A 20,760-nucleotide genomic window follows, 5' to 3' on the forward strand; every position below is an offset into this window, starting at 1 on the left:
CATGGCTGCGCTGATCTGAGCAGTCCTGGGCTGACAGTCCCAGAAGGTGAATAGCTTTTCTCAGGCAGAAAACACTGGGCAAAACAAACTCCCATTAATCTTCTGCTTCTTTAGGGAGGGAAGGGGAGAGGAGGCCCAATTCTAGCTTTGTTTTTACCTTTGTAGCTCTGCTGAGGCTGTCCCCTGATCCAAGTATAGACAGAATTTGGCCCACTGACTACTGAGCTGGAGTAGGTGCTGATGCAATTGAAGCCACATGCAGAGGCAGCTGGCCAGTGAGACAAACTGTCTTGGGAGCCAGGGCACGATGCTGTGAAATGCTTGATCCAGCACAGCAAGATGTTTTCCTTTTTTGCAAGCCCTAATCTGAGAACAGGGCACACCGAATATATATAGCTCTGGGGATCTGGACAGAGGGATTTTGTGTCCTGAAAAAAAATATATATATATATATATATAAATAATTTGCCAGACAAAGGGAGACAGAGCTGCCCAGCTTGGAAGGAATCTCTTTTTTTGGAAGGCTCAAGGGAGGGCAAATGGCACCAAGCCACTTCTAAAAATTGATTCAGAGGGCAAAGCATGTGCAGGTTTCCAAGCAATGAGTAAGCACCGTGACATCAAGGAAAGGTTTTGTCAGTGGGAAGAAGAATTCCCACCGGTGACGTGTCTTGGGGGTGCAGAGCCAGGTAAATGGTAGCAGCTACCCGGGGAGCGACTCCTGAAACATGATATCACTTAACCACGGAAGTTGCAGTTCAGACTTCTCTAGAGAGATAGGCCAGATTATTTCATAGGATCACATATAAGGGCAGAACAAAGGTCTGTCTAATGCCATGTCCTGGTTCAAAGAGTCAGCGGCATCAGCACAGCCCCAGAAAGGACTAAAATGCTAGAATCTCCCTCAGAGGATAAAACAACCGCAGAGCCTAAGTTAGGTCTTCGTCTGATCTTTAATGATCAAAATTGTCCAGTGCTGTGTGGTATTGAATCTAACATCCCTTCCAAAATCACAATAATCCATCCTGTAGCCCTGAATAAACTTGTGCTCAATAGAAAAAGCAGAAACTTTGCTTTCTTTCGTCTTTGCTAATTCTTGGGTGGAGATGCATCCCATGGCAGAGAGCTCTGCAGTTTGCCTGTATGCTGTGTTTAACAAATAAATACATACGAATTTATTCCATCCCAGTTCTGAGCTTGCATTACTATTTCATGTCACTGAGAGGAGGAATCCACCACTGTTCCCAAGTTCTTAGCTCCTCCGCTCTGAAAAGTGCAGGCGGGGAGACAGGATCAGTCCCGTACCCCTCCATGCCAGCGATTACCCTGGTGCAATGGACTCACCTCCTGGTTTCTGGCCTCCAGCTGCAGCCTCCAGCTCTCTTTTCCAGCCCTGCCTGCAGCACCTAGCTAATTGCGTACTGCTGGTTGGTGCGAGGAAGCAACCCGATTCACGCTGCCCGTCAGTGCCGCTAATGCCGGAGGCACAAGGCTTGGCGGTCCTTGTAGCTAATTATCTTATCTGCTGGAGCTGATGGATGCTGTTCTTACAAGTGAAGCATCTAATCCTCTGTTATCTCTCCTAAGCACTGGGCCTCTATGTCAGCCTCAGGCAAGCCCAATCCCTGTATTAATTATCGGTTGCAGTTTTTAAAGCCCCTCTTTTTCTTTTCTTTTTTTTTTTTTTCAGATTCTATCACTCCTAAGTGAAATCCTGTCACTCACCCTTCCCTCATAACGGGCTCATATCTCTTTCTGTAGTCTGTCAGTACTGATTAACAAACTGAACAAACCTTTGTGATGGCATCAGACCACAAGACAAGCTCTCTCCACCAGCAAACCTCAGTCCCACATCTCCAGACTCGCTTCTCACTTGTTTGTACTGCCTCACTCCACAGCACCATTGTCTTTATATGTGTGTCCTGGGGCTTGGCGTAGCAAAAGGGACAACAAAAAAAAAAGAAAAAAAAAGTTATGTACTAATGGCTCCAAAACATAGGCATGCAGAACACCTCCCTGACTCCCCTTTGCTGTTCTGCTCCTGGCAGCTACAAAAATGAGAGGTTCACAAGCCTGTTAAAAGAATGCCTTGTTGCTTTCTGTGTAGCATAGCACAGGTGCAAGTAGGAAAACCCCAGGCATGTGCATTTCTTGATTTCCAAATGTAAATCAAATCTTTGCAATAAGCCCAGGCCTAAGCCTACAGCAGCTCCTATGGTTGCATGTCTTTTGCTGTGCTTGCCTCCCTCTGCGTGCACCGTCAGCACACGGGATCCCTCAGCTTTACACCTCCTCCTGCGTGCTTTCCATTGCTTTCCAGCCACCCTTGGCGTAACCTCAGAGAGGTCACATCACAGTGCTCGCTGCAGTAGGGACATTTGTTCCAGATTTGGGGTGGATTCTTGCCCAGTTTCCCCCCACCTGCAGAGCAGGCACCTGGGGGCTGCCTTGCCTGTTCTCAGCTGGAGCCAAATTTCCGAGAGTAACTTTCACATGAAGGCTTTGATCAAAGCAGCTGTGTCACCCCCTTTCCTCTGCTTCCAAGCTGAAGATATTTAGAAAGTTTTGAGGTTCTCGAAAATGTCCCCCACTTCTAGATGAGCAACCCCAACTCTCCTCCCACTGCCTCCCATGTGTCCAACAGAGACCGGTGCAGAGAAAGCCCTCCTGGGCAGAGGTGGCAGGTCTGATCCCCCCATCGTTTACTCCTGTGGACTCTCTGCTGCTTCTGCTGTTGAAACAGCCTCAACTTCACCTCCCTCCACTGGCCTGCTCTCACGCTGAGTCACGGCTCTGCGTGCATCCTGGCCCCTTACACATCTGCAGCAAGGTTATGCGAGGAAAAGGAGAGCAGGGCTTGCCCTGCTGCTCTGCCTGGGGGATGCTCTGGCAGCTCCCGGCTGCTGGGTGAGGAACTGGCTGCTCCGTGTTGCAACCTGCTCTGTTCTGACTCAGTCCCACACAAACCAGTTAGGACAATGTCAGGCGGTTTCCCACCCTCGTGGCACCGACTAGCAACTGCCTCCCGGCTGCCTTCTGTAGCCTTCCTCCAGCTGCAGCGGGAGATATGTGTAGATAGAGACATATACACGCAAACATAAAAGTGAAAATCACCGCTGGTTTCGATCGGAAAAGTCTGCACGCCCAAGCAATTGTCCTAACTTTGATCTGTCCAAGGGCTACCTTGGCGTTGTCTTCCCCATCCACAAATCCCCCACTGTTAAAATGATAATTAAAGAAGACAGGCATCTGCAGCCCTGCAACTGGACTTTGCATCTCTGCTTTCCCCCGTTCATTCCATATGGCGGTGTTTCTTTGGGGTTTGCAGAATATTCAGTTTCTAGGATTTCCAGAATATCAAGGTCCTCCGTCCTGCATCTTAGGTCACCCTGAGTAAGAAAAGGGTAAACCCTACCTGTGTCCTGTGTGTCAGGCTCGTGAAGCAGTTGTTTTCAGTCTAGGACAGCAAGCCACATCTGTGCTGGGATCATTTTGCACCCATAAGGTGCATTGCTTGTGGTGGAAGATGGCCCTACATCTAAGGCAGGCTTTATATCAGAGACTAATAAGGACCCAGGCATTTACAATTTAAATATTGAGGTATGACTATGACTTCAGGTTATGAAAAATATTGATTTTATAGGTTTAGGTGTGCTACCTAAAGTGAAGTAGACATGATTTTCATGTTATTCCTAATATTTTGATCATATATCTGTGCTTAATTTTAGTGTATGGATGTATAAGTCTGTCTATCCACTCTCTCCGAGAAGATCTTAGTGCCATGGTGGAGAGGACAAAGAAGTGGAAGTGTCCAATTCTTTATGACTTTTTACAGAATAACATCAAGAACCTGTTGTTAGTCCTTCCCCAAGACTGGCTGCAAGGGAGAAAAACCTTTACTAGCCATCAGAAAATGAGGATTCAGAGACTTTGTGAGAGTCCCAAACACAAATCAGTACCAACACAAGTGTGCAGTTCCTTAAACAAAAGAGTATTCAAAGAATCTCCTTTACCGAGACTACATGTCCTTGAATTTGTTAATTCCACTGCTCGAAACCTATTTAACTTCCTTCAAAGCTTTGTTTCATGATTCAGTTCCACTGGGATTGCATTGGTTCTTGAGAAGTCAGACCTCAGTTTCAGCCATGTGTGCATGCGCCTCAGGTTTTGGAGAGCAGTGCTGACAAAAGCTCTCAGAATACCCTGGCATTGTACTGAAACAATGCCAACAAAAAGGAAGAAATAACCTCCTCCTCTCCTCCTCCTTTTTTTTTTTTTTTTTTTTTTTGAGATGTTGGGGCCCATGCTGTCTATTCTTAATCTGTAGCACCATCTTTTGAGGGGATGCTGTACTCCCAAGCAAATACACTGAGTTCTTTCCCCAGATGAACCCCATGGGGCTTTGCTGGCCACAGTCAAAGCTGGCTGAAAAAAATGTGACAGAAGCTGTTTTCCATTGGAAAGGGCCATTTCGAGGCGAAATGTTTCTTGGGAATGTGTGATGCTGAGTAAATTTGTGACTGAAGAACGTCAGGCTGCTATAACAGCAAGAATGACTTATTTCATTCCAAGTCTCTTAAATCGTTCAGTTCCAACTCCTTTTTGTCCAGCTCACATTTATACTTGATCAGAGGGTGCCATGTGTATTGATACTTTCTATACAATGTTTGCATTGCTATATTTAATGTTTTCGTATAGTATTTTGGCATCGCTAAACTGTGTCATTTTGGTGTTTTCAAATGGAAGTTTTTATTCGGGGGAAGGGGGGGCGGAAATAAAGAAATGTTGACCTTTTTGGACTGATTCAGGGTGGAACACAAATGTCTAAATGCCAGAGTTTTCTGCAGGGCAGATTTTTTCTTCATTCAAATCAACTTTTCCCCTCAAAGGCAGAATATATTCCTCACACATTCTCCCTCCCTGTTGTTAATAGTATCACAGTCTATGCAAAGACAACTTCACTGTCTTGAACCAGTTATGCTTAATAGCAAATAATTGATTTATGCCATGCTTAAGCTCTGAAGAACTTTGCAGGGAAGTGAGTGAATGTCTGTGTGCAGCATGCGCCTCCCTTCACTTCATCCTGGAATTCAACCAATGCTGGGGGAAGAGAGGACACAGCAATATTAATGATGATGTGTTAGTAACCTGCCATGCCGAGGCAGCTGTGCAATTACCAACTCTTCTATCCATGCAGTGCTCTGAGGTGGAATATTCACACCCAACAGAAAATGGGGAAACTGAAGCATAGGGACGGGAGGTGAGACTTCTATGCTTGCACTCCATGTGAAGCAACGTAAAGAGCCAATATCTTCACCTTTTCCCTTCAAAACTTTATGAAAAGCCACGGAATAAAAAAGGTCTGTTTCAGGAGAGTCATTTCTCATTCCCAGCTAGGTAGGCACTGACTACCAGCTCAGGGGTGCTGGTCTGCATCATCTTGCATCGGAGCAAAGTGCTACACAGGCATGTGGAATAGGTGGTCATCTACTGAGGTGCAGGAGACGGGCAAGGTCACTGAAGACATAAATTAAAGTCTTAGCTGGTACCCTGTAGCTGCACCCTGAAGAGCAGTTCACCTCAGCAAACTGGTGACTGGGAAATATCACTCAGAAGAAAATATATCACATGACGTGGACTTTCACCATGTCCTAATATACTTGGGGGACATACTGTTTCCTTCGTGATCAAGAGACAGGAAACTGTCACCTGAGTGAGGAAAGCATGGCTTCTGCCAAACCGGCCCCCTTTCCAAAGTAAACACAATTTGGAATGGAGGTATGGTATTTCACCCTGCAGAAGCCAGGCCACGGGCTGGCATGGTGGAAGCTCATGGAGGCCATGGTGCAGATAGTACAGGAAGCATCTTCCAAATGCTAGCCCTGTCTAGAGAGTAATATAAGCTAGGGAAAGATTTCCACTTTCTCTTTATTTTGATTTCAAGCCCTTTTATCTGTCTTGTTTTATAGCTTTACATTGGAAGGAAGCCTATTTCCTGGTACGTACAGCAGCTTGACTGAGCATAGCTTGGCAACACTGCCTGTTGCTTTAGGGAAGAACAGAGCATATTCTCATTGTGCATGTTTTCCCTTGGAAACATTTAATCCTGTCTGTATAATTCTATATATGGCTCCCAGCCATGCCACTACAAGCTGCAAAAACATCAGCTCTTATATACTAACGATGTCAGGCCTATTTAATGCCTGAATACAGTGCTGTCAAAAAACTACCTATGATTCTGTCGATTGTCTTCTTCAGGGAGATTTATTTTGTTGTTGTTGTTGTTGTTGTTTTGTTTTTTGGCACAGTGTTGACAGGGAAGCTATTTTGTCTTTTTTTTGGGGGGGGGAGACCCTCAAAATGCTCATCATATGCCTCCTTTCCTGCTTTTCACAGTGGGAAGAAAATTGGTGCCACAGCTAAATTCCAGCATTGGTAATTCTTTCAGTTCTCCCTTTTCTGATGAGGCTCTTGCTTCCATCTCAAATGGATCGTGCAGAGTGCCTGAGGCTCTCTCCCACAAACAAGCTACATGCTTCTCTTGGATTGAGTTGGGTTTGCCTGCATTGAAGGATAAGTCCTGAAGTCCTTCTTCAGACCTAATTCAGTCTTGTTCTGCTAACAAACTGAATGGAAATAAAAGGGAAGGAGTCTTCTTCAGGAGCTGACCAAGAAAGCAGACTCCTTGGAGTCCTGTCTTGGTAAAATGAAAAAAATAAAAATCTTGCATGTTCATTTCAGGCTTTGTTTCATGTCTGCCCTAAAGTCATGTCAGTTTTGCTGTTAATAGCCATGTCAATGTTAAAACAGGAAATAAAAAGTCTGCAGACTTTCTTAGTGCTGAAGTCATAGCAACACTCACCCATGTGAGCATGGATTTCATCTGTTGCAACAGCTGCCCGCCTCAGAAAAGCACCGTTTCTCTGACTGCTCTCTGGCCCACATCGTCTGAAGTCTTTTACTGAGCTGAGACCTTTTATTTGGGTTCATTCCTTCAGCTCCCAAGGACAGTAATGGGAACTCCACGCTGCACCAGAGGTGATCTCTGTAGGAGCTGTCAGCACAGGGAAGGATGGCTGTGAACGCAAGGGGGATGTCGCCACCAGAAAGGGGCAGCTTCGGCTCCACCTCTGCCCCCAACACTGCAATGCTCGCTTGACTCGTGCCATCCTCAGGCACAGCCTCAAACATCTGAGACCTCCTCTCTCTGGCTTCTCTGCTGGGTGGGAGATTGTTTTGTTTCTGAGGTTGGTCGAATTTTTGGTTGCTTTTCGTCTCCTCGACTGATCTGTCTCCCCAGACAGCATGTGCAGCAGAAGCAGGAGGAAGGGCCCCCTCGAACTTTTCCATGATGTGCTCACTGCTGTCTCTTTGGCAGCTCCGCAGATGCCATGCTGTTCTCTAGGACGTGGTGTTTGGCTGGAGAACACCCTGGCGAGAAGGGATGTTGAAAAATAGCAGTAGCAGCAACAGTAGCAACAGATGGGGCTAGCAACCTTTCCCTGGGTGAGTATCAGATCTGTTACTCTTCTCAGCTGTTTGGCGGGTCATTGCTGGGTTACGTATCCAGTGATGTCTGCACTGTGCTCTGGCCTGCAATGTATATGCCAGATTCCTCTGGTTCTCCTCATTGCTTTGCTTTAGAGCAGCAGCAGCATGCTCAAATGCTCAGCAGAGGTTTTGCAGACTCTGAGCTAGAGCAGCCAAAAAATGTAAAGTCCTAACATTTGAAACAACTTGTTCGTTTCAGAGACCTGTATGCATATATACTGCGTAATTTCTCATCATTCGGCTTTGGCTCCTGCTGTCTGTAGCCATCAGAAGCCTCTACTTGAAATCCTGTTTTCTCCTGGGCATCATTGGTTGTTATCTCTGGCGTGACTCATTATCTGCCTGAAATGATTACCAGAGGGCTTTTTTTCCTGTGAAATCTTTCTATACTGGAGTCATGGACTACAGAGCCAAGAAGGACCATTTTGAATCACCTAAAATAACCTCTGAGCTGTTCATGTATTGAGCTGTGAGTGTTGGCTGGTGATTGTAAGGGTTTTGCATACCTAAGTGGATGCTTGCATTTTCGATGCAAGTTTGCACTTGTCTGTCTTCCCTCAGTAATACTTCCCATGTTTTTTGTAGTAAAATGGATCCTAACAATCCTTCAGTAGGCCAATAATTATGGAGTGGAAGTTCTTTTTCCAAATGATCATCAAAGACAGTGAACAACAAGCGTCTAAACTGTCATAGACTTCAACAGCAATTGATTCTCCTGAAAGACAACTTCAATGAAACAAGCGAGGGACAAGGATACCTCAACTAGGAACCCCAGGTGTGACATCCACATGGCATAAGGCCCTGCAGAAATATTGGCTTTATCCAAACCTGCCTTACTAACACAGTCACTCCCAAAATACCAAGTCCTGTTTTTCAGTACAGGTCCATCCAAGATTCTGCACCTATTTCTGAATCTGGATTCCTTTATCTTTACCATGACATGCCGCTGCTCAGTGTAGAAACATCATAGATAATATTCAAAAGCAAATGCCTAGGGAAGGACATTAGAACAGAAGTATCATATGTGCTTCCCTTTTTACCATTGTAACCTCCAGCCACTGGAGATCCCAGGTGATCCCATGGAAGCTCTGGATCCCATGGACCAAATATGGCAGCTTTGTATTTAAATCCCTTCATGGAGGTTTTTTTTTTTTCTACAAGAAGTTCAATTACCTTTGATGACCTTGTCCAGTATCCCCATGAATCTACAGGTGTAAACCTTCAGTGTTCACAGCCTCCTGTGGAAACTAAATGGGTTAACTGATCCATATGGGAAAAACAGACCCAGAGAGGACAGCTTCCTCTTTAGGTCACGCAGTGATCCCGGTTCATCTGCAAGCAGAGAACCAAAACCAGCAGACCTAGCCCACAGGTGAAAGAAAGTGGTGGCATGAGATGACAGGACAGGAAATGTTTTCATCCAGCATTTCACTAGGGATCAATTAAGGCATAATACAAGACTGGAAAGAACAGAAAACACAGCCCCATCCATGGGACAAGCCCTTTTCAGTGTTTCCAAAGGGAGATTTTTCCTTTTGCCCCCCGCTGTTAAATTGGCCCCATTGGTGACTTAGACCTTCAAAAAGGTAAAGTCTATGTTAGAGAGAGGAGTGACAACTTTGGAGGCTGTTTGCTGCCAAGTGGGATTGATCTAATTGTTTCCTTAACAATTGCAATTTCTACTCTTCACACTAGGGAAATAAAATTACTTTATTCTGAAGAGTGCACAGAATAGAAGATCTCTCTATATTTTTTTATTTTTACAAGAGGGAAAAAAAGCAGTGGGTACAAAAGGACACATCCTATTTCATCCAGGAGCATCTGAGATATGAAGACATATTTCAGCTCTTGCTGTCCTTGACACATATTCTGCTTCAAGGGTAAGGTGGTTTTCCTTTCCCCAGGATGAACTGCCTCAATACCTGAGCTCACCATATCAAGCCTATTTCCATGAACAACACAATCTTTCCATGGCTCACCACTCTGGTCAAGCCTTGTGATGAGCCCTTACAGAGCAGAAATGCCTGTTCAAGGACTCACTGTGCCCTGATCTAAAAGTGTAGTCAGTCTTCACACATCTGGATGCCACACTCCATGGCCAAAAATGCTTCTTCATTTTTTCACTCTGTAAGCTTCTGTGAGTGACTCAAATCTGACACCCATGGAAGGCCTTTATTTCCTTATAATTCCTGACAGACCACTAATTAATTTCTGGGTTTGTTCTTTAATACCTGTCCAATTAGAATAAGCAAATAACATTGGGAGAACAAGATGGCATACAGGGCTAATAAAACTACTGCTCTGTTTTTAATTGCCAGCTTAACACCCTGTGAAGCCTTCAGCACAAAAAGAGGAGAACAAGAAGGAAACAGGCTGAGTGGCTAAGTGATGATCTACCTCTGTGGGCTACATTTCCAACTTGTGGGCTACTTCTAAGTCTACAAATAAAAATATTTAAAAAATGTAGAAGTACCTTCAGCAGATATGAAATCAGGAGAGTTCACAAGTACAGAAAAGTTGAAGAGCAGTCTTTAAGCAAATCACCGTAGTTGAGTCCAGATCCTCAGTTCTAGGATCACCGTACTTCCAGGCAGATTTGCTGTGTCTGCTCTTCGTTTATTTTACTGGCTCACTATATAAAATTACAGGGTGGAAAGAACAGGAATGTCAAGGGAAACCTTAGATGTCACTGTAACAGGGCTGTTACAGTTCTGAAGTTCTATATATGCATTAACACAGTATTGCTTTCAAACTAAGCCATATCCTGCCTCCTAGCTTGGCTTCTTACCCTAAACCCTAGTTCAGCAATGACCAGGAGGAAGGAAAGATGTTCTGATTTCTCTGTGTAGAAATGTCCTAAGTGATGGGAAAAAGTAATAATAACATGAGCCACTTGGAGACATTAGAAAAGAGATAGGGTGGGATTTTTGATGAGTTCAGCACGAGACAGAAAAAATGGAGGGGCATAGGTTTGGGTTAATCATTAAATAAAAGGCAGGCCAAACATGAGGATGATGTTCCTCACAGCAAGAGCTATGAAGCTACAGAGCAGGCTTGAGGGAAGCACCATCACTGACTCATTTCAAAATAGCCTGAACAAATTAATAGAGAGAGCAGAGAAACAGGCAAGCCTGGCAACAAGATTGGAGCTGACAATATTGCTTGATCCAAGAAACTGTTGGCCTTTCTCATCTTGAGTTTTCTTTGATTCTGCAGAAGCTTTTAATAATTTTATGGATTTTTGCATAAAACAGCTACAGTGTTGCATAAGGTCTCTATTAGCAGCTCTAGCTCTGAAGACGTGTCAGTCGTTCTAGTATTGCTGTGCTCAGAAGGACTGGGGCTTCAGAGGTTGCAAATGACCTGGAGGTATCCCGCACCATCACCCTCCTCTGAGGACGGGTACAAAAACGAGATTTGCTCTACTTCTAATGTTCTAACCTCCTGAAACTGTCCTACCTCAACCTTTCTCTACAGACTATCAGAAAGCAGGCACAGATTTCAGGGATTCTGATTCTTTGATGTTTCTTTTCAGCTCAGACATTACAGCTGCTACGTTGCCTCGCTTAGGTCCTGAGATAAAGTTCTCTCAGCCACAATTTTAAAGGCCTTGAGGGTAAAGCATTTCAAAGTCTTTAATGCTCTGCAACTTACTTTGCGAACTAAATCCACCATCTAGAACAGAATTTCCCAGGTGTGAATTTGTGGTATTTTCCCTAAACTGGAAATTACTGAAACTTGCCTTTAGGATGGGTCACTGTGCATTTTCCATGGTCTTACACTCTTCCCTCAGCATGTACTGGTTACTTGCGTACATGGATATTTGGCTGAATATGCATGGCCATACTTAGGTTCCCAAAGAGACCTGGCAACTAAAGGAGCTGACTACTTAAACAGTGCACAGCAGGCTTTATGTGCTTGTGGGAAGCATCTTGCAGGCACACGGTCCCCATGCTTATGTGTACAGAGCTTATGTGAAAGTTTAACATCAGGTTTGACCCCTCAGTTATAGGACACAAGAAAGGCTGTTGGAAGCAGCAGGGCAGTTACAAGGAACATTTGGTATGAATTTTCCCCTGTTTTGCAGTTAATGAATCATTCCTGCGCCTGCCCTTCCACTGTTCTCATTATTCCAGTTCAGACTGTTGGGAAAAGTACTCTTTAAGAGACGGAGCAGAGTTCGGTTTTATGTGTTTAATGTGATTGGCCAGGGACAGAAAGAAGATGGACTATGTGTCGTTTATTAACTGACCGACGGAGCCACCTTCTTGTCCAGCAGAAGTTTAAGCTTATTCTCAAGGCAATCCAGAGTTTTGTGTCTATATTCATAGGCTACTGTGAAGCTATAATGTTGCAGGAGTCACAGAAGGGCTTTACTGTGACATAGGAACCCCACCTTCACAGGCACCCTGCAAGGAGTTGCATGTGTGGCCGTTTCAGAGAAGGCACAGTGCACAACGTGATTCCATTTACCTTGTCCTGGGGAAAGGTTGCTTCAGCACTAGCCCAGAAAAATATTCAAACCAGTTCAAATAAAACTATCTGGTATTATATGTATGTTCTCACCAGTGAGTTCAAATAAATAAAATAAAATAAAATAAAATAAAATAAATAAAATAAAATAAAATAAAATAAAATAAAATAAAATAAAATAAAATAAATATAATAAAATAAATATAATAAAAATAAATAAAAATAAATAAAAGCAGGCTAAGGACTTCTGGTACACATGAGACTTTCTGTGTTGTTACCTCCATCTTGGGTTACTGTGATGGGGATCCAGAGAAGGAAGAGGACTCTGTGGTCACTGCAGCAAATTCAGTGTTCTGCAGGTTTTATTCATCATGGTTTTAAATATACTGAGTGCATAATATCAACAGGACAAGTGAAAGAGACTTTCTATTAATTACTTCTTTTATTTTCCTGAAGGAAAAATAAAAACATTGACATTTTTTTCAAAACCATCATCAGAACTTAGCTGACGCATATATGCATACGTTTTAAAGCCAGTTGAGGAACACAACCCCACAGTCCAGGGAAGGGTTAAATCCGGTGAACTACCAAGCTAAACAGTACCATTTATTCTGGCCTTCTTCTAGGAAATTCCCTGCAAGAGAAAGCTGGAGGCAGAGGACAGTGTGTAGCCATAACCAAACCTTGTTTAGTTTGGCATCTTCTCTATCTATCCCATCTTTACCAAACTGACTTGCTCTGCTGTTATTCTTGGCTGTATCACTAGAATAGTTATTCTTTAGATATATGTAATGTTTTTATATAGAGAGAGTTAATGCAGTTACTGCTTTGTCCATTCTCTGTGAAGCAAATTTCAGAGAATGATTTTGAGGGCATTGAATGTTTAAGCTTTGCTGCAATTTTGCTCCAGAGTCACCCAGACATGCACAGCGCAGGTTCTTTTAGATGCAGCCTGAGAGAGGAGGGAAGAGCATTTTCCTTCGTTTGTCTCAGGTATCTGAACTCTCAGGCAATTGATTGGCACCCCCAAGCTATGAGAGATTTCAACAGAAGTGAATCTGAAAATAGTTTCATACTTCATGCTGTGTAATTTGGTGCATCATAGTGAAGTTATTATAAACAAAAATTCTACCTTTTCTATGCATGCATCATCATTCCAGTAAGACTGAACTGCACATGGCCAAGGCAGTGAAGATCTTCTTTAATGTGTGAAAAGATGGCCCATAGGCAGGAATCTCACCCAAATGGGCATGACAGTGGTTTTTCTCTTGTTAATGGGCAATCTTTATATTTCAATAGCTTTTTTTATTTTCCAGAAGTGACTGCCAAACCCTATAAATAAATATAATATTCTATACACTAAGGAACTGAATTGACGTTCAATGGTATTTCATAGCATGTACAATTTAATTAAGACATGATGACCCGGATTCAGTGGGTTGACACAAGGGAGCATTAACTCTCCATTCTAACAGTTCTGCTGCCAAGGACAAATTCTCTGTTGCATCGGTGTGACTCAGTTTAAACAACAAACAGTCTTGAAATTTAAAATCCCAACAGACCCTGGTCAAGTTTCCCCAGTTCTTGGATAACTTCCTCTTTTCTCCTTGATGTTTTTCTTAAAGTGAGATATTCTGTTGCTTTGTCCTGATTTTCCAAGTAACGGGTGGGTCTTTATACTCCTGACAATAAAGTTGCCTTCCAAATATTTATCACAACAAATAACATACTTTTCCATGTTATTAATCCTGGAGAATCTCCATCTTTCCATTTGGTGAATTATGTTGACTTTTGTGGACAGATATTTCCAGAATTAACGCTTCTGGGATTTCACATTTGTAACATACATTAAAGAGTGTATTAGGAAAATCAATAGAGTTAAATTCTGTTTTGTTTACTTTTTGTTGTTAACAGTCATGTGGCTCTGCTCAAGTCAATGGGTGTAACTCGGAGCAGAACTGGACCATAATTGCGTGAAACAGAGTGGTTTAAACTGGAGATGGATGAACCTGCCACAGACAGTCTCCTGACAGATGGAAGTGAACTTCTTATGAATTCTGGCTTGGTAGAAGGACTATCCATTGAAATCCATCATGCAGGCTCCCATAAGCTCATGTTATCAGTGTGCTTCAGGTGTATTCATCAAAGTATAGATTTCACTGGGAAGGAAAGAAGGAAGGAAGGAAGGAAGGAAGGAAGGAAGGAAGGAAGGAAGGAAGGAAGGAAGGAAGGAAGGAAGGAAGGAAGGAAGGAAGGAAGGAAGGAAGGAAGGAAGAGAGGAGAGGAGAGGAGAGGAGAGGAGAGGAGAGGAGAGGAGAGGAGAGGAGAGGAGAGGAGAGGAGAGGAGAGGAGAGGAGAGGAGAGGAGAGGAGAGGAGAGGAGAGGAGAGGAGAGGAGAGGAGAGGAGAGGAGAGGAGAGGAGAGGAGAGGAGAGGAGAGGAGAGGAGAGGAGAGGAGAGGAGAGGAGAGGAGAGGAGAGGAGAGGAGAGGAGAGGAGAGGAGAGAAAACTTAGACATAGCTGTGTAAGTTTCTCTACTGCAATTCCATGCCACTGAGGCCTGAGCTCAGCTCCATCCCAGTTTATACTGAAATCTGCCCTCACCTTCTTGCAGTCCTTTACTGAAAATAAATTACAAGTAAAGCAAGGCAAAGTTCAGTGAAGGACTTGGAGAGAAGTGATGAACTTTTGCAGTTGTCCCAGGTCCTGATGTTAAAACAATCCAGGAAATCAGAATCTTTTCCCCAGCTCTTCTGGCTTCATCATACAAGTCTCCCTTTGGTCAAAAATAAAAAATAAAAAAAAAATGAGAGAAAGTAAAAACTGAATCAGGACAGCAGGGCCCTTGTAATGTGTGCAGCTATAGGCAACTATAGGCAGAATGTCCCAAAGAAATATGAGCAGTTTGGTGACTTGGCTTACAATAGCATGCCTACCCACTTTGCTGAGGAGAGCAGGCATTACATGACATGGATTGCCACAGAAATTACCAGAGACAAGCTACCACCTGTACTGGGAGCCTGGCTTCAGAAACCTGAAGAGTTTTTGGGTTTTGATGCTTTTTTAAAAGGCTTTGAATCTACCTATGTGTTAGAGCCACTACTAATAGTATAGTAGTGGCGGCTTGAAAGCATCCACCCATTGAATCTGGCTCCGTGTTTCCTAACCACTGTGAGCAGCAGGGTTTTGATAGTCCTGCGTGCAAAGGGCTTTGAAATCAGGCCCATTCGTAGCCTCTAGGGTGGGCCAAGAGGTGGTGCCATTGTCTTGCACCAGGATGAGTGAGGGCAGTATTCCTCCATGGCATTACCACAGGTGAATTCCTTGCTCCCAGCCCTTCCTCATCTGCACAGATCAGAAGCTTTGCAGATACTTTTATTTTGTTCTTACGTTTTAAAGACGTGAACTTTGCAGAGCCCTTTTTTTCTTGGCAGGTTTCTTAAAAAAGGCAGATGCCAGAAGCTTCTGTAACCCTTACCGTACCTCTCCAGTCACAGAGACAGAGAACTCATGTATGCACTCGGCTTCCTCTCTGCCTCAGATTTTTTTTTTTCAAAGGCTCCAAACACCATGGGAGCTGGCTGCTTCTGAAGGCAAAGCCTGGCTCACAGTCCTTCCCGACGGATACATCTTGTGTACAATACAACAGCTCCTGCGAGGAGTACCGGTAGCACCACACAGCCAGTCTTGTGTTGTCCTGCTTCATCCAGGTCTGAGGGTTTGTGACAGCTGATATCAGGGAGTTCGCGGAGCTCTGGGAGATGTGGAGAGAATAAATTCCATGGAATGCACTTGTCTTGCTTCTTCATCCATAGCTTCAGACCACACACTGTTTGTCCGTGCAGGACAGCTGTAAACACTGCCTGTGATAGAGCTCTGGCAAAGAGGCCAGTGGTCCTCCAGTGAATCCAGATGGGTCTCAGAGGAGAACAGCTGTGTGTGAACAGGAAGGGAGAGCTTCCTCCTGCCTCTTCCAAAACCTACCACTCAACCGCTAAATAAATCAACATCAGCAATGACTCTTCACAAGGCAGAGTGAGCCAAGCCCAGGCTGGGAGTTTACCTCAGTACATAGTGAAGGGAGTGGAGCCATCTGTAGCAAACTGGGGCTTTCCCAGCACAAAGCTTTAGGGTATCACCAACCTTTTTTTGCTGTGTTTTCATATAGCTTCCTTCCTACTAAAGTTACAGCAACAGCCTGGAGTATATCACCCAGTGGGGATGGGGCACCCAGAGTGTAGAGCGGGCACAGTAAAAGTTATCTTCAGCTTCACAGCAGTAAAAACATCAAGCAAAGAGGCTCAGGAAGATTTCATTTTGGTAACACAGGAGGTCTGACCACTCCTCCCGTCACTGTGGAGAGCTGTGGAAGAAAACTTCCACCTTAGAACAGAACCTTAGACATATTTATAGGTTGCAAACAGTTTGTATTTCAGCAAAACCACACTCAAAAAAAAAAAAAGGAAAAAAAAAAAGGAAAAAAAAATAAAAAAAAGAAAAAAAAAGAAAAAAAAAAGAGAGAGAGACCCAAGAAGCCAGAGCATTCCTATCTGTTATTGCCCCAGCAGACAAACAGAAATGTGTTCAGTTTGGCTTTAGACAACATTTTAAGTGATGAAATTGCAGTTCCTCTGGTATCTTCATGGAGCATGGCACTGATTATTCATAACTTTAATACTGTGCTTGAGGTCTTTTTAACATGAATGTCTTGTAATCAGCCCCTCAAGCCTCATATCCGGTAATCTCAACTTCATTTTAGGGTGTATAATTACAGGTGCATAGTTCTTGTCATTGTGAACATAGTTAATTACAGCACTGTCCTCAGCAGGATACAGGGAGTTGGATGGGTTTACTGCATTTTATATGGTATGCTATGGTTTGAATCACAAAGTTAGATTGGAAGGGACCTGGGAGATCTTCTGGTCCAACTCCTATAGCTTACGACACTCATGCAATGTGCCAAGGAAGAATTGGGCAATGTACAAAGCAAGGATTAATCTGAGTAAAACCATATTCGCTAAACTATCTGGAGGCGTACATATGAATGGCTGGATAGGATAACCTGGCCTTTTTAGTGCTGTATGGAATGGTCACTAATGTTTGTCTAAAAAAGAGATCAGGACAAATTTTTTCCGAGAAGATATTTTCCTGTTGAAAAACTTTATTTAAAAGAACTACATTTTCCTAGAAATGTCTAGGTTTGGACTGATTCTTGTTTAGAAAGAAGTGTGAAATTCAGAACTCTAAAGCCAAGTATTCTCAAAATGTATCGGTTTAGTGTGCTTGGTTTTTATTTATTTTGAAATTGCTTTTTACCCCTTGTAACTAAGAAGATCATCAGACATGGCTGAGAGATGAAAATTGAACAACAACAACTAAAACAAAACAAACAAACAAAAAACATTTTTTACTTTATGAATGTGATCTATTTTGCTTTGTCCAGAAGAAAACATTTGTACAGAGGAAGTTTTTTGATCTGCAGATGCTTTCAACTTCCTTCTGTTTGCATCTGCTGAGAATGACTCTTGCTGCAGATTCACAGAGTGTCATCCTCACCAGGAAGATGAGCTGCAGCAGCTGAAGAACCAACATTTCCTAGCTGGGCACCTCTCAGACTTTGTGTTGGGTTCATACAGGGAGACAGCAGCTTCCAGCCAGGAGAGCAGTTTATGCTGACACTTCCTAATCCTACTTCCTAATCCTAATCCTGTCCTGAGTCATGGTGGTCCATCAAGGTCACAAGGAAATGCTACAGCTGGTATGACACCTGGTTTTGGTTTCCCGTTCAGAAAGCCAGGTTCCCATTCACAGTTGGGTGAGCTTGGGCAAGATCAAAGCAAGGCTTGAGCACAGGCCTCTGGCTTCAAAGGAGCATGTGCCATGCAGCTCTCTGGTACCCTTTCTCTGAATTTCACCCCCACAGAATATATTCTGGATTTCACGTACCTACAAATTTACCTTCTAATACATTTCTGGGATGTTTTTGATTTTGAAAGCTCATCAGATTTCACCATCCCTGGTTCCCCATAGGACAACTCTGCAAATGAATATTTAGCCCTTTCTTATTTATTTAGATAAAAGGGAGAGGATGGCACAGGAAGAAGCTCAGACTTTTTTCTTTAAGAGAAAACACATTTTTCCAGCCAGGCTGAAAACTGTTCTTCCTCATGCATCGCAATAAAATTCACATTCAGGCATGGACTACGTTTGGAAAACTTCAGCTGAAAATGTAAATGCTCTAAAACAGAAAAAAAAAGAAAATATGAGAATGAATAAAAGAGAAGTTTAGCATGGAAACTGTTCTGCAGCCCTGACTATAAAGCACTGCCAGATGCCTTCTCTAAAAGAGCTCATGCAAGCTATTGCTCACATGGTAGTTCCATTGGCCCCTTTAAGTTTATGAACATAAATTAGGGTTACTCGTGTGAGTAAAGCATTGTGGGATCAGACTCCTCTTTTACCCAACTGTGAGCATCTGTAAAAAAAACCTTTTGGGATAAAAGACACAGAAGAACTATAAGACCCTTATGGTTGTCAAATACAATTTCCTTTACTTGCATTTTTTTCTTCCTTTTGGGCTCTGACCTCCATCTGTTTATGGAAATATTTAGATCCCTCTGGTGTATTTTTAGCAGATCGTTTTGCTTTTGCTGCTGCAATATCATTGCATCATCATTCTCTTGTTGCTCAGCTCCGATTCCTTCTTCTTTTTTTTTTTGTGTGTGTGTGTGTGTGTGTGTGTGTGTGTGTCTTAAGCTTCAAGCATTCCAGCAGACCAGGAAAAAAAAAAAAAAAGAAAAAAAAAAAGGAAATGCTATGCTGTGTTTACTCTCTGAATGCTTACATAAAAATGCGTCAAAGTGCACACAAGTACACACACGCAGCGTTGTCATGAGTATAGTGGTGGGCTTTTTCCAGTGATCCTTCCCTTTGTGAATCAGCCTGCCTGAGACATGATGGGATGGTTGCCCTAGAAGATGAGATCTCCGAGTCTTAGAGGTACGTGCTGTGAACAGGTGAAAATTGCAGGTAAGTTACTGTCCTTTGAAACACTTGCTGTCACATTGTCAGACGTAAATGCATCCAGTCCTGGCACATTCCCTTTGCCAGTATTCAGACCTGCATGCATACGTATATATCAATCTGTGGCCAGAATACCTTGAATACCTTTTCTTACTTAGATATGGACCCTCCTTTGACAGTACGCTGTACTCCTTCTCCACCATCTGTTTTGTCTTTTTTTTTTTTTTGTCTGTAGACATATCACAACTTGAAATGTTTTCAAAATTAAGAGTCATTTGGGCCTAGTTATTTACAAAGGCAGTGAGAGCACCAACCTGCTGGCAGATATTAAGTTGAGCACCTGCATTCTGGAAACTCAGCTGAGACTCAGCATCTCATTAAATAATCCCTGTTGTCCCCCTCCGTCAGATAACACTCACTGGATTTTACAGCGTCATTACTTACAGTCTGAGGTGACCAGACACTACCCAAGCCCTGGAAGAAGTTTTTAGGTGGACCCCAGTGCAGGTCTAGGTGAGGTCCATGGGGATACAATTAGAGCTGATTGCTGCATAGATGTTTTGGAGACACAAAAAATTATGCCTTCTGGGTGAAAAGTTACAACTTTTTTGAGATAACCTCAGGGAAGCAAATATATGACTTGTCATATGGATTGGATTTCATAACCCTGTATCAGGTGACAAGGTAGAAACGAGAAATATTACTTCACTGGGAGTCTGTGTCATTTTGGGCCTAGTTGTGTTAGTTTTAGGAGAGACTGATTTGCAAATTGTACATAGGTAGACCTGCACTCAGGAGAATGCAGGTTGTATTTGCACTCCTAAGCACAAACCCATGACAAAACAAGCCATGCTCAGCATCTGCTCCTCCTAAATGTCTCAAAACTGTGTTGCCATTTGCAAAATTTTAAACCACAGCAGTCTATTTATCCTCCTTAGGCCTGACAGAGAGTGTGTGATGCCTGCTCTGGACAAATCAAACCATTGAGCCTCTCAAAATGCTTTCATCATCATCATTATTTATTATTATTTATCATCCCTGCCATGTGTTATGTTTTCCACGCACAAAGAACAGGCAGATGTTTTCCATCTGCACGATGTCTTAATTTTAGATCTCAGGGAAAAGAAAAAAAAATGAATGAGGAAAGAAAAAAGAAACCATAAAGAATGCAGAAATGCACAATGTGTCTGGGAGTAGTGCTGACCCCTATGTACAGGTATGCATGTGCACAAGGTCTCTGGAAACAGAGCTGATGGCTTTGCCTTTCCACAGGCTTTCAGCTGCCTTGGGGAAAAGGCTCCTGGGACTGCAGTGGGTGACTTCACCAGAGACAGGTCCCAGGGGAGCTGCACACCATCAGGATGAAAGACCTGGTTAAGAAGTTACATCAAGCCAAAGAGTTGGAATAAACTTGCACAGTCCCAGGGCAGCGTGCAAGACAGCTTCACTCTGTGAAAACCCTTTTACATCCCTTTGGCCTCTTGCCTCCCTGCAATTTCTCCACCATCGATAGGCCCTATTTTGTCTCCAGTTCCATAAACCATGCTCTCTTTTATTACCTGACTGCTCAGAAAAGCAAAGCTCTTGACTTTCTTCTCCCCACTGAGGCCCAGGTCAAGAGGCACAGGACAATCTGCTGGCAGTAGGAGGTGGTGGAGCCCAGCAGCCTCTCTCAGCTTCAGCACAGCTGTAGTCAACATTGTGTTTGCTGGGA

General features: G+C 43.3%; 1 long non-coding RNA gene across 3 annotated transcripts; it reads left to right on the top strand.

Annotated features, from left to right (window-relative positions):
* The first annotated feature begins 6,885 nt into the window (after positions 1–6,885).
* Positions 6,886–16,469, top strand: LOC125179887 (uncharacterized). 3 transcript variants are annotated; one of them, XR_010832426.1, is made up of 3 exons: positions 6,886–7,247; positions 7,379–7,506; positions 15,458–16,469. It is a non-coding gene; the product is annotated as an uncharacterized lncRNA (long non-coding RNA). The 3 variants fall into 3 exon arrangements; XR_010832425.1 differs by lacking the exon at positions 15,458–16,469 and adding an exon at positions 13,939–14,235; XR_007157911.2 differs by lacking the exon at positions 15,458–16,469 and adding an exon at positions 7,751–12,096.
* Positions 16,470–20,760: the final 4,291 nt, after the last annotated feature.

This window comes from Anser cygnoides, chromosome 6 (genome assembly GCF_040182565.1).
Source record: "Anser cygnoides isolate HZ-2024a breed goose chromosome 6, Taihu_goose_T2T_genome, whole genome shotgun sequence".
Classification (NCBI taxonomy): domain Eukaryota; kingdom Metazoa; phylum Chordata; class Aves; order Anseriformes; family Anatidae; genus Anser; species Anser cygnoides.